This window comes from Triturus cristatus, chromosome 2_2 (genome assembly GCF_964204655.1).
Source record: "Triturus cristatus chromosome 2_2, aTriCri1.1, whole genome shotgun sequence".
Taxonomy (NCBI): domain Eukaryota; kingdom Metazoa; phylum Chordata; class Amphibia; order Caudata; family Salamandridae; genus Triturus; species Triturus cristatus.
This window is the reverse complement of record NC_140582.1, coordinates 1,235,819,333-1,235,834,218: the sequence shown is the minus strand read 5'-3', so window position 1 is coordinate 1,235,834,218 and position 14,886 is coordinate 1,235,819,333. Positions and strand designations below refer to the sequence as shown.

At 46.6% G+C, this 14,886-nt stretch overlaps 1 protein-coding gene across 2 annotated transcripts in view; it reads right to left on the bottom strand.

Annotated features, from left to right (window-relative positions):
• Nucleotides 1–14,886, bottom strand: part of PCGF1 (polycomb group ring finger 1) — a 250,912-nt gene that overhangs the window by 31,314 nt on the left and 204,712 nt on the right. The window lies entirely within an intron of this gene.

The window sequence follows — 14,886 nt, the reverse complement described above, 5'->3', positions numbered from 1 at the left end:
ACAGGGAGTGAAATAGCTTAACACAGGAATCTGTCGACTATCTGGCAGCCTGGAGCGATGGGGCCTTGACTAACAGTCGTCCAGATAAGGGAATACCTTAGTGACCGGCTCACGAAGGGTAGTACTTGGAATTGATAATGGCACCCTGTCACCTAAAACCTGAGAAAACTACAATGTTTAGGGTGAATGGGAACATAAAAGTACGCGTCCAGAAGATGCAGAGAGGATATATAGTGCCCTGCATCTATGAGAAGCAGAATTTCCTGGAGCAACAGCATTCTGAAGGGTTGAGATTTGATGAACTTGTTCAATGACCTCAGATCCATTATCTGCCTCCATTTTCCCGTCTTCTTCTTTATCAAGAAGAAGTGAGAATAAAACCCCAGATTTCGCTGATCAGGTGGCACCTCTTCGATTGCCTGTTTGGAGAGGAGCAATCAGATTTCTTTCTTGAGAATTTGGAGATGACGAAGGGAGGTTCTTCGCGGAGGCAAATTCGGGGGCTGTTAAATTCTAGGGTGTGACCGTGGTGAAAAACATCCAACACCTGTTTGTCGGAAGATATAAGCTTCCATTGACTGAAGAATTTGGAGCAAGCAGGTCTGAATTGAAGTGGGACTATGGTAGTAGGGGCCTGTGGATCCTCCTTGTCTCTTGCTAGAGATGTGAGCCCTTCCTCCCGATGGTGGGCATCGACATGCTCCTGCTCTAGAGTAGACAAGTGTTGAGGTTTGCCAAAAAGGCTATTAAGAGTATTGGGCACAAAAGCCCTGTTGATAATACAGCTGGAAACCCTGCTGAAGCCGAGGGCGAGCAACATATTGACCTTTGCCTCTACCACAGAAAGAAGTAAACTTTTTCTGCTGCAGATTACCCAAAGAATTAGCCGCGTCAGTATCCCATTTGATCAACTGCAGCGCCTCATCTACAGGTTTCTATAACAGAAACTCGAAGAATGGCATATCTAAAACTTTGACTTGAACCTCAGGACGAAACATCATAGCTTTTAGCCACCCTTGCCTTCTCAATCCTGCTGCCCCCGCCATCTGTCTGAAAGATATTGAAGAAATGTCCAGAGCCACATCAATCATTTCGGAAGAGGCTCTCCCCTTCCAACAGCACTTCCTTTGCCTCTCTTTTCTTATCAGGAAGGAACTCCAGGAAGGCAGAGATATCACACCAAATCTGGCAGTTGTACCATCTGAGGTTAGCCATGACATTAGAGGCTCTGATAGCAGTGGCCGCCAAAGCAGAGAACCTTTTGCCGATGTTGTCCAATCGGCACCCTTCCTTGTCAGGCGGAGCCGCAAACGGAGAGGAATGATTCTTTGATCTTCTTTAAGCCGCCCACATAATGACTGAATCAGGACGTGGGTGTCCATTCAGCCTGGCAGGAGAGTCCTCAGGCACCCTGTAATTTCTGTCCAACTTCAGCACTAGTACAGGAATAGAAGCTGGCGTCTTCATCAGTTTCAGGTCTTCTTGCCATAAGAAGTCTACAACTGTATTCTCTGTAATCTCCTTACGCACTCATTGCATTTAGTTACTACTCACTGTATTTCTCTTACTTCTCCATATCTCCATTTCTCTTATCTCTCCTACTGTTCCCCTTTCCCCTGCGGCCTGCCCCCCTCGCTCATTGGCCCTGCACCTGCCTCCCAGCTGTTCCTCCCTCCCACCTCCCCTTCTTAATGGCGGCCGCTGCGTGGCCAAAGGCGCGCCTAAGGCAAGCCCGTCCTCGCCTGGAGCGCGCCCAGCGCCAGACCCCTTGGCCCCCACAAGCGCCACAACTCCTGATACCACTACGACGCCAACCTCCTCCACGCACTTAACGCCGGCCGTTCATCTACCTGCTTCCAGGCCACCCCAAAGCGCACCCACGGACCCTTCACCTGGCGTAACTGCAGCTTCACCAGCCAGCATACACCAGCTCAACCTGACCCTCCCAGCAGGGCAGGGCAGGGCACAACCACCTCAGACGCATACTCCCTCTCAGTCCACAAAAACGCCGTCAAACTATGGGACCTTCTCGACTCATCCTCCCCGGACGTCGCCTTCCTGACGGAAACCTGACTGAACCCCTCATCGGCACCCGACGTTGCCATAGCCATCCCGGACGGCTACAAGATCACCCACAGAGACCGCACCAACAGACCGGGAGGAGGAATCGCCATCGTCCACAAGAATACCCTCAGAATCATAACCAGCACCAAAGACACCCTCAGCACCGCCGAACACCTGCACTTCCAGATCCACATCGATCCCAACACCACCCTCAGAGGAACCCCAGCCACAGTTCAGCGACTCCCATCACCGACATCATCAGCTTGCACGCCTTGACCTCCACAGACTACATCCTCCTCAAGAACCTGAACTTCCACCTCGAGAACGCCAATGACAGCAACTCCACCACCCTACTCGACAACCTCGGACTCAAACAGCTCGTCACGACGCCCACTCACTTCGCCGGACACACGCTCAACCCTATCTTTTCTGCCAGCAACCACTTTATCTTCAGCCGCACCACCGAACTCCACTGGACCGACTACTGCTGCATTCACGTCTCCTTCGGGAAAAACACCGCACACAACCACCCACAATGAATCCTCCATCGCAGCTGCAACAAGGTCACTGAAGACCAGCTAATCACCACCCTCACCCGAGGCCCACCGACCGACCACACAGACACCGACACAGCCGCCCGTAACCTCAGGCAATGGATCTATGAATGCGCCAACACTCTCGCCCAGATTAAGGAACCGGCAGAAGAGCCATCTGGTTCACCACTGACCTCCAGGCATCCAAACTGACCTGCCGAAGACTCGAGAAGAAGTGGCGCCACGATCAGGCACTGGACAACCACACGGCCCTCAAGAACGCCAGCCACAGGCACCACCAACTCATTCGAACAGCCAAAAGGACCTACTTCAAGGAACGTATCGTCAACACATACAACAGGAAAGAGCTCTTCAACATCGTGAAGGAACTCGCCAACCCCAGCTCCAGCTAACGACATCCCACCGTCGCAGGACCTAAGCGACTCTTGCCACCTTCTTCCACCGCAAGATCAGAGACATCCATGACCGCTTCAACACTCAGACCCCCCCTCACCCCCGACAGCCGCCGACACCTCAAACCCTCCACCCCCCAGTCACACTGACCTCCTACTCACCTGGAACCACATCAACGACGAAGACACCATCAAAACCATGAACCCCATCCACTCCGGCTCACCGTCAGACCCCTGCCCTCACCACATCTTCAACAAAGCAAGCTCCATCATCGCGTCCCAACTCTGGAAGATCTTCAACAGCTCCTTCGAGACCGCCACCTTCCTGGAAAGCTGGAAACACGCCAAGATCAACGCCCTACTCAAGAAACCCAAGGCAGACCCAAAGGACCTCAAGAATTTCCAGCCCATCTCCCTGCTCCCGTTCCCGGCGAAAATCGAGAAGATAGTCAACAGACAACTGACCCGCTTCCTCGAAGAAGACAACACCCTGGACTCGTCCCAATCGGGATTCCGTAGCAACCACAGCACCAAAACCGCCCTCATCGCCGCCACCGACGACATCAGGACCCTGCTGGATAATGGCGAAACAGCTGCCCTCCTCCTCCTAGACCTCTCTGCTGCCTTCGACACCGTCTGCCACCACACCCTACGCACACGCCTCCACAACGCAGGATCCGTGACAAAGCCCTTGACTGGATAACCACCTTCCTCACTGACCGAACCCAGAGAGTCCGCCTCCCTCCATTCTGATCCGAAGCCACCAAAATCACCTACAGCGTACCCCAAGGATCATCCCTCAGCCCGACCCTCTTCAACATCTACATGACACTGCTTGCCAACATCATCCGATCGCACGACCTCAACATCATCTCATATGCCGACGATACCGAACTGACCCTCTCCCTCACCAAGGACCCAGCCAAAACCAACTTCCACGAAGGAATGAAGGCAGTCGCCGAATGGATAAACAGTAGCCTGAAACTGAACTCTGACAAGACGGAGGTCCTCAGCCCCACCCCCTCCGCCTGGGACGACTCCTGGTGGCCGGCCTTGCTGGGAGCTGCGCCGACACCCACCGACAACGCACGCAACCTGGGGTTCATCCTGGACTCATCACTGACCATGACCCAGCAAGTCAACGCCGTGTCAGCCTCCTGCTTCAACACCCTCCGCATGCTTCGTGAGATCTGTAGATAGATCCCCACCAGAACCAGAAGGACGGTCACCCAGGCCCTCGTCACCAGCAGGCTAGACTACGGCAACGCCCTCTACGCGGGAACCACAGCCAAACTCCAGAAAAGACTTCAATGCATACAGAACTCTTCAACACGCCTCGTCCTCGACATCCCCTGCCACATCACTGCCCACCTGAGACCTGCACTGGCTCCCCGTCAACAAGAGAGATCACCTTCAAGCTCCTCACCCACGCTCACAAAGCACTCCACGACGCCGGACCGACATACCTCAAACGACTCACCTTCTACACTACCAACCACCAGCTTCGCTCTGCTGACCTCGCCCCTGCCACTGTTCCACGCATACACTGAGCGACCACCGGTGGCAGATCCTTCTCCCACCTCGCTGTCAAGACATGGAACACCCTCCCCATCCACCTGCGACAGACCCAGGACCTGCTCACCTTCAGGAGACCTCAAGACCTGGCTGTTCGAGCAGTAGCAGTCCTCCACCCCCCCCCCCAGTCCCCCTAGCGCCTTGAGACCCTCGCGGGTGAGTAGTGCGCTCTATAAATGCTTGATCGAGAGGAGCGCTGCATAGTAGGTGTAGGAAGGTCAAAGAGTCTAGGAGATCGTGGACCCCGCCGATGTCTACAGGCGGAGAGTTGGCTGGATGCGGTGTAAAAGTCACATAGTCGTCCCACTCATCAGACATCCTGGTCTAACTACAGCTCCCCCTCCTCTAGCTGCTGGTCGTCGTCGTCATCATCATCCTGACCTTACACAGGAACTTCCACAGGAGGCAGAACGGTCTTGCTCTTCTGCAACAGGGGTACAGTCAGCAAAACAGGAGTGAGGGCGTCCTGAATGGGAGGTGGCTGTGGAGCAGAATTCGCTCCAGGAAATCTTATTATAGTCATTCAGCATTAACCGGAGACCAGTTACCAATGAGACAGGAATATTTATGGAGGGTTCTTAAGCTTGATCTTCCTGTCCTCATAAGGATAGTGCTCCTGAAAAGCATCCAGGCATTGAGAACTGGGAGTACCCCTATCCGAAAAAGAATAGTCCCCTTCTAAATATGTAGATGGATCATCCATTATTTCTTCTTCCTCAGACGCCTGGCACTTACCTCTGAGCTGCAAAGGACAGTAAGCAGGACCAAAAAGCCCGTCATATTCCGATTCCTGCAAATCCAAAAGATAAGCAGATGGTAAAGGAGAAACTTTTGAAAAATCTTGCAGACGGGAAGGTGTCAGTTTTAAACCTACACTAACTTTTTCCCTCATGCACCGGGTCGTCGACGGAATCGCTGGCGGGGTCGTCGACGGCACAACCGACTGCAGCACTTGAAGAGTAGTCGACAGTGAACAAACTTGCAGAACCATCGACGGTGAAACCCTCACCGAGGGAGATGGCCTAACCGCAGACCACGACGGTGACACCACCACTGCCGCCGTCGACGCGGCTAGTGCAGTCTTGAGCGTCGGCGTAGTAGGCGTCACTGACGAAACAGTCGACAGATCGCCCACTGAAGTGGAGCAGGAAGTTGTAGACTTAGATTTCTTCGTCGACGAGCTTTTCATGTCAGTTAAATAAACTCTGGAAGGAGTAAAAGGCATTAAAGGAGGAGCAGAATCCAACCTCGGGCGAGAAGAGGAGGAACCAAGCTGGTCTTGCTTCACTCTGCTCTCCTCAATCCTCTCCTTGCTCTGAGATTTGGACTTTTTAGGGTCCTGACGCAATGAGGAAGATCCTTCTTCCTTTCTCTTCCTTGAGGAGGTATGGGGCTTCTCAGAGGCAGAGTACTTTGCTGCTTTTTTCTTTTGGAACCGGAGAAGCAGCCTACACTCTTGGTCCTTGAGAGTTTTTGGAGAGAAAGTACGACAGTACTTGCATTCTCTGGGCTTGCGTTCTGGATATAGACACTAAAGACACTCTTTTTGTGGGTCCTCAGAATAAAGTCTGGACTTTACACAAGTCTTACAGGGCCTAAACAACCCTTTGTTAGACTCGGACACTATGAAGAAAATAGGTACTCGCACTCCTGACCAGTACCTCAGAAGAAATATTAAGTGTAGAGATGAACAGCTAGCTGGAGTTCAAAAGGGCAACAGGAGAAACACTGTGACTGAGCAGAGCTCAGGGAGACTCCCCAACACACTACTCTATGGTCTGTGCTCTGATTGGCTAGAGTTTGCATGTTCTATAACAATGGTAATAGGTTGCTAAGAGCCAGTGAATTTTTATGGGCATTTGAATGTTAAAGTTTCATTACTGCTATTTTACTGTTACCGTGGGACTCCCACCATGACGACGGGGAAGATTCAAGCATGTGAATCCATAAAAGTTACAATACTGGAAAACTGCTAAGCAACTGCTAGGTGTTTGCTCTGAAGGGAGTTATGGAAGGAATTTGCCCATTACAAAAATCTTAGCTTTCTTCTTGAATCCTGACGTGGTAGGATTCTAGGTGTGGTACCTGAGAAAGCGCTGTTGCAAGTTTCCTTCTTCCGGAAGAATGGCAGTTTCAGAACCAGATCCCTGGCACTTCGGGAATACCTGCCTCATCCGGATAACAACATTTTCTGACCCAGATACGAAGGTGTTTTAGAGTGTAAAGCTTTGTGTGTGATACAAGCCAAGTTTGAGTTGGATTCTGGCTAAATAAAAAACGTTCTTCAAAAGATAAGTTTACTGTTTCTCTAATATTTTACCGAATGGTGCAGCGTTCGGAAAATAAACATTTTAAAACTCATATTTTGCTTGTCTCATGGAAAAAAAATTCCATGAAAATTCTGAAAACTGAATTTTGGTGCACTGTACCGCATTTACCATACCACATGCATTTAACTGATCAGATGAAAAAGCACAGGGAAATAACAAAACACACCCATTTCATGCAAAAATGGGAAAAGTAAAAACACATGGAAAAATAGTTTACATGAAAATGAAGCTACTTAATTTTACAAAGGCTCATTGGAAATTTTGCATTTGTAGAATAAGGGAGTTCTTTCATACAAAAAAATCATTTTAGTGTGCGGGGAAAAAGATGTGTATTTGAGAAATACTTACCAATTGCAAAATTTTTAAAGGTACATTATTAACAGTCGTAAGGTTGGGTCACATGCATTTGTCAGTAATGTTCATAAAATGGTAACAATGGAATGCTCTGGTTTGGAGTTGTAAATCTCAGCTTGAATAGGTAAACCCTACTCATGCCTTGGTTTATGATGTTTTTGTGAATAAGAAACTTAGTTCTAATTACAAATTTGGAGGTAATCTGTTCAGAAATCCAACAGCCAGTAATTATTTATACTGTGGAATACAGCGATTACTGGGTGATCACCAAGTTCAGGATTCCCAATATGGTAACTAGATCCAGTCCTCAGCCTGGAAGATCACCTCTGAAGGCAGAGTTTGAACTCATTTACCCTCATTCTGGACAGTATCCTGTAGACATAGCTCGTCAGGATTTCAGAGATGCCCAAAAAAACAGAATATTAAGATCACTTTTCTAATATTTGGTCCGTTACTCTGAGGGATTGGTCTTTTCCACCACTTAAACTCTTTGAGTGGAACTCACAACCATTTAACTGCATAAGATTAGTTGACATTTACCTTCTATTCTAACTAATTTTTCATCCAACCTAGCTGATTTAGGGGCTCGCAGTTGGTCTTGGTGTCCAATTCCAAAAGAAGCATCATAGGATATATAGTGCTTATCAAACTAAACATTATTAGGCACTAAACAAAAAAAATGAATTCTTTAATCAAAAATGTTGCTAGGAAAGTAAACCTATAGTTCAAAATTATAGTTTAAGAAAGCCAACAAAAGGATCAGGTGGACATAATTTGCCAATTATCATACATAGCTAGTGTAATCCCAAGGGTATGTATCAAATACAAACTCGCATGACGCAATTACTATAGATGTGTCACAGCTCACTCTGGTTTGATTGTGTAAGAAGACTAAGGAGGGTGGGATAACTTAACCGAAGGGCAAGGCACAGGTTTGTTCTCCCTCCCAGAGAAGGTGGCGTACTCACTCTTGAATCCACAGGGACCAACTCCAAATATGGTGCAGACACAGGAGAGCTTTGGGTCTTGAGAACCTCAGTCTCTGAAGACTCTGTCATGAAAAGACAGAGTCAGCATTCTTATATGGCCATTAGGGTCATGGTCGACATTGCTAAGTTAGCATGAGCTTTGCTGCCATGATGCTTCTTTTCCGCACGTTACTACATAACTTTATTTTGCAAGACTCTATTTATCCCTTTCACATGAGAACTGTCTGCTTTTTGCATTCTGCTAGTTCCTGGAGTTTAGTCTGAACACGATGTGCAAGGTCGATAAACAAGGCCCCTTGTTATTCTGTTCTGGTCAGTCCCTAGCACCGAGACAAAACATGTTAAACACAGCTGCACTGCTGGAAACTCGTGCTTTGATATTACGGGGATGCATGTTGTTCAAACACACACTTGGAGAGACCTTTCCTTGGAGAAGAGCTATGCTGTTCTGATGATGTAAAGCTTCCATCTAGGCTTTAAGGTATGGGGTCTGCTCACAAAGTCCAGAGATATTCCTTTATATAATAAAATTTATTCCAGACAACGGGAGGGTGGTTAGGCCTTATGGTCCTTTTTCCACTGTTTGTATATGATGACAACCCCCTTTAAATTCTATGGAATTGTATCAATGCTTATTTATGTATTTCGCTGCTGGTGGTGGCTCATATACAGCATTATAGCGCACGATACGTAAAATAAACATTTTGAACTATTACAGTGACTCTGCCAATTGTTATTGTGGATAAGTACGAGTGAGTGAGCGAAAGGGTATGTCTTGCTACCGCGTTTCCTGAGAGAGTCAGGAGTGTTGTGTTCTGGGTTGTCTAATCATTTATAGCTTCGTGATTATGTAGGAGAACGAATGAGACACTATAGCTAATCGGTTTTGGGAACTAAGGTGGTAGGAAGGTACAACCCCTATTCACGAGGTCCTGTTTTCCTGCACATAGTTCGGTGTATGTGCAGAATCCCCGCAACAGCATGTGTGAGTGGTAAGATATATGGAACAGTTTATGAACCTCTACCTATTTGGTAAATGGCTGTCTGGAAACAGTACTGCAGGGCCCAATCTCAAGCCTTGCTCGGTAACTCCGGTATTACCAATAGGAAGTCTCGGAGTGACTAGGTATTATTAAATGATGATATTTGCGGTATTGGTAAGAATAGAGTTTGGGGGAGTCTATTTGTCAAGAGAATGAACTTGGCAACTCTGGCTAGTACCAAGAGCAGAGGTGCATGTCATTCTGCTATTAAAAACAATACAACTTTGAGTGACTGAGTTTCATCAAGGCAAATTGTGGTTTTAGTGATATTATCCACAAAGCTCTGAGTAAATAGGAGTCCTGAGGAACTCTACATATCATAAAGATCACTACTTTAAATTAACCTGGGTTTTGTATATAATTGAGCTCTGAATGAATGGATCCGATCAGCGTGATATGGTGAGTTCTGGGTAGATTTTCCATTATTATTACAGCCAACTTCTGAGTGAGTTTGAAATTTAAAAATAGCTCTGCCTTGTTTACATGTAATTGAGACATGTATGCTCTGAAACCTTGCTTGAAATGGATATAAAAAATGTTGGTCCATTAGGGTTTCAGAGTGTGGACTTGACGGCCCTTTCCAGAAACTAAACTCTTTGGTGAACCTGGCACCAACCTATTTCCAGAAAGTGTCTAGCGCCTGTAGTCCACCACAACAAGAGAATGTTTAGACAGATGGATTCTGTGATCCTGCCCTTTTAAGGTCCCCACTTAGCCTAGACCCAAACTGTGTATCTCCTGGGACTCTGAACACTGTTAAGTTGACCTGGTGACTAAGTTAAAGCAACATCAGACATGAGAATTGAGATAGATATATATATTATCTACTGGCGGTCGCCAGTAGATAGTTATAGTTAGGACCGTGTTTCCATAGGAAATCTGAAAATTCTATTTTGAATAACTTCGGCGCCGGTTGACGAATCTTCGCGAAATTTTCAAAACTGATGGGGCGCTCCGCTCAGCTCCTACCCTGAAAGTCTCGGGGGGAATAGTCAAGCGGGGCCGAGAAAAAAGGGGGGTCCCAAAACGCGTTTTCCCCATGCATTTTCCCATAGGACCTTTAGTCGAAGGTACAGCCCGAACGGCTGAACAGAATTACTTGAAATTTGGCAGAGAGGTAGTCCTCAGGTCAGGGATGTGCCTTTTGCATATATGGAGTCAATCTGTTCAGTAGTTCCTGGGAAAATTGCAGTTAAAAGCACATACATATCTATAGCCGCGCACCGTGCGCGCACCGTGCGAGCACCCTAACGTGCGCGAGCGTAATTCTGATTGGTGGTTACATGTTAGTCAATGTTCGAATCGGTCGAAATCAGGAAGTGTCTGCCGCCATTTTGTTTGTTTTCAGTGCGAGAGTGAAAAAGGAAGGTGGCGAACGTGAAAAGGGGGCAGGGTGGAGAGTTCCTGACCCCCTAGCCTTTGTTAGGGGGTCCCTGAAGGCAGAATTTTTTTTTTTTTTTTTTTTTTTTTTTTTTAAATCGCAGGGGTGCGCGCACGGTAAAAACCAAAAATAATTTTTTTTTTTTTTTTTTAAATGTAATACGTACTTTATTGTAATATAAATATATAAAAAAAATAATACATACATACATAACTTAGCATTTAAAAAACCGTACAAATTCACATACATAGGTTTCACACACGTTATAGTTAGGAATTAGCATTTAAAAAACCTTGCAAATTCACTTAAAAAACCATAGGTTTCACACATGTTATAGTTAGGTGGATATTTCACTCGTAAAAAACCAATGAAATTCCCCCGTTCTAGGTAGTTCAGATAACTATAACTCGCGCGACCGCCACTCTATTACAAGGATGATGTCATGAGTGATGCCACTGACCATGTCATAAGTAATATAATATGTGACGTCATGAGCAGGATTGCGGGCGCGCGAGTTATAGTTATCTGAACTAACTATAACGGGGGAATTTCATTGTTTTTTTACGAGTGAAATATCCACCTCGCGGGACCTTTTCACAGCAGTGATTTATTCTTAGCCAAACAGACGCGTTTCGGAAAAAATCCTTTGTCAATGTTTACAGTGTACAATACGAGGCGCCATTTTTAAGCAGCGTGTAAGTCATGAAAACAAACAAGGGCTGGCGTATCGCCGTATTGCGTGCGCCATTTTAGAGAGGTTATCACATCAATAGCAAATGCTATAGAGACAAAAAAAAAAATCCTTATAAGCGATATCCACAGGTAAAGAGTATGAACTGAAATGTTTTTACTTAGAAATGTATGATTCATAAGGATTTTTTTTTTTGTCTCTATAGCATTTGCGATTGATGTGATAACCGCTCTAAAATGGCGCATGCAATACGGCGCTACGCCAGCCCTTGTTTGTTTTCATGACTTACACGCTGCTTAAAAATGGCGCCTCGTATTGTACACTGTAAACATTGACGAAGGATTTTTTCCGAAACGCGTCTGTTTGGCTAAGAATAAATCACTGCTGTGAAAAGGTCCCGCGAGTGCTGTTTTTACTTCGATAAACTGAGGGAATTGTGGAGCAGACATATTATGCGGAGCATCGCCGCATTTCAGCACCCGCCCGCGGAGTGACTCGTTTTTCGGTGCACGGGAGCAGGAGAGATATATATTACCTACTGGCGGTCGCCAGTAGGTAGTTATAGTTAGGACCCCGTTTCCATAGGAAATCCGCAACATTCTATTTTGAATAACTTTTGCGCCGGTCGACGAATCCTCGCGAATTTTTCAAAATAGGTGGGGCGCTACGCTCCGCTCCTACCCTGAAAGTCTCGGGGGGATTCGTCAAGCGGGGGCTGAGATAAAAGGGGGGTCCCAAAACGCGTTTTTCCCATGCATTTTTCCATAGGACCTTTAGACACAGCTACAGCCCGAACGGCTGAACAGAGTTCCTTGAAATTTGGCAGAGAGGTAGTCTACAGGTCAAGGAAGTGCCTTTTGTAGGTTTGGTGTAAATCTGTTCAGTAGATTCTGAGAAAATAGCCTTTAAATCAATATATATATATATCTGAGCCAGCCTACGGTGCGCTTACGGTGCGCGTACGGTGACGTGCGCGAGCGCGATTCTGATTGGCTGTTAGATCTCAGTAAACATTCGAATCGGTCGAAACCAGGAAGCGGCGGCCGCCATTTTCTCTCTCGCACTCAGAGTGTGGATTAAAAAACAAAGGACAAAAACATGTAAAGGGGCTGTTTAGACAGCTCCAAACCACCTAGCCATGTTGAGGGAGTCCCCAGAGATCCCCCCATGGGCAAAAACGAAATTTTTATTTTTTCGATAATTTCGCCGATTACGCTTACCGTACGCGTACGGTAAAAAATAATATAAAAAAAAAATTATCCACACTCACTCCACCCCATGTGCAAATGGTGCCCGCAGGGCACCTGTTGTGCATGGCATATAACTCATATAGAAAAATTAAAATATTACCTTTCACAACGAAGCGCATCATATGTCCTCCATGTGCGCACGGTGCGCGAAGCGCATCGTGCGTACATGGCCCATCTAGCGTAACGTGGGCACGCGGTGCGCGTAGTGCACCGCGTGCCCCCCGTGCGTGCACGGCACTAACTGCGTAAAGTGGGCGCGCGGTGCGCGAAGCGCACCGCGTGCTCACTGTGCGCGCACGGTGCGCGAAACGCACCGTGCGCGCACGGAACGAACTGCGTTAAGTGGGCGCGCACGCCACAAATGGCGTAAAGTAACTTAGCATTTAAAAAACCGTACAAATTCACTGAAAAAACCATAGGTTTCACACACGTTATAGTTAGGAATTAGCATTTAAAAAACCTTGCAAATTCACTGGAAAAACCATAGGTTTCACACATGTTATAGTTAGCGGAAAATTTAATGATAAAAAACCAATGAAATTCCCCCGTTATAGTTAGTGCAGGCAACTATAACTCACGTGACCGCAATCTTCTGCTGATGACATATGTGTCTTTATGAAAAAAAAATATTTGTAATATATGTATAGCTAAAAATTTATGGAAGAAGACATGGGCAAATAAGTGTCTAAATACAGTATTAGCATCAGCAGAGGATTGCGGTCGCGTGAGTTATAGTTGCCTGCACTAACTATAACGGGGGAATTTCATTGGTTTTTTATCATTAAATTTTCCGCTAACTATAACATGTGTGAAACCTATGGTTTTTTCAGTGAATATATATTACCTACTGGCGGTCGCCAGTAGGTAGTTATAGTTAGGACCACGTTTCCATAGGAAAACCTCAACATTCTATTTTGAATAACTTTGGCGCCGGTCGACGAATCCTCGCGAATTTCTCAAAATAGGTGGGGCGCTACGCTCCGCTCCTACCCTGAAAGTCTCGGGGGGATGCGTCAAGCGGGGGCTGAGATAAAAGGGGGGTCCCAAAACGCGTTTTTCCCATGCATTTTTCCATAGGACCTTTAGAACGAGCTACAGCCCGAACGGCTGAACAGAATTACTCAAAATTTGGCAGAGAGGTAGTCCCTAGGTCAAGGAAGTGCCTTTTGTAGGTTTGGTGTAAATCTGTTCAGTACATTCTGAGAAAATAGCCTTTAAATCAATATATATATATCTGAGCCCGCTTACGGTACGCTTACCGTACGCTTACGGTAAGCGTACGGTGGCGTGCGCGAGCGCGATTCTGATTGGCTCTTAGATCTTAGTAAACATTCGAATCGGCCGAAACCAGGAAGCGGCGGCCGCCATTTTCTGTGTTTCACTCTGAAAAAAAAAGAGTGAAAACAAGAAAAGGGGGCAATGAGGAGAGTTACAGACCCCCTTACATTTGTGAGGGGGTCAAAGAAGGACTGTAAAGTACAAAACAAACATTTATTGATTTTTAAAAAAAATCACGGGGTACGCGTACGGTAAGCTTACGGTAAGCGTACGGAAGAAACATGGCGTGCGCGAAGGAGATTCTGATTGGCCCATAGATCTTAGTAAACATTCGAATCGGCCGAAACCAGGAAGCGGCGGCCGCCATTTTGTGTGTTTCACTCAGAAAAAAAACAGAGAAAACAAGGAAAGGGGGCAATGAGGAGAGTTACAGACCCCCTAACATTTGTAAGGGGGTCAAAGAAGGACAGAAAAGTACAAAAAAAACATTTATTGATTTTAAAAAAAATCACGGGGTACGCGTACCGTAAGCTTACGGTAAGCGTACGGTAAAAAAAAAAAAAAAAAAAAATGAAAAGCAGATTTAAGACTTTGCTCTTCATATGTCCTCCATGTGCGCACGGTGCGCGAAGCGCATCGTGCGTTCATGGCCCATCTAGCGTAATGTGGGCACGCGGTGCGCGAAGCGCACCGCGTGCTCACTGTGCGCGCACGGTGCGCGAAGCGCACCGTGCGCGCATGGAACGAAATGCGTTAAGTGGGCGCGCACGCCACAAATGGCGTAAAGTAACTTAGCATTTAAAAAACCGTACAAATTCACTGAAAAAACCATAGGTTTCACACATGTTATAGTTAGCTGGACATTTTACTGATAAAAAACCAATGAAATTCCCCCGTTATAGTTACTGTAGGCAACTATAACTCACGCGACCGTAATCCTCTGCTGATGACATATGTGTCTTTATGAAAAAAAAATATTTGTAAT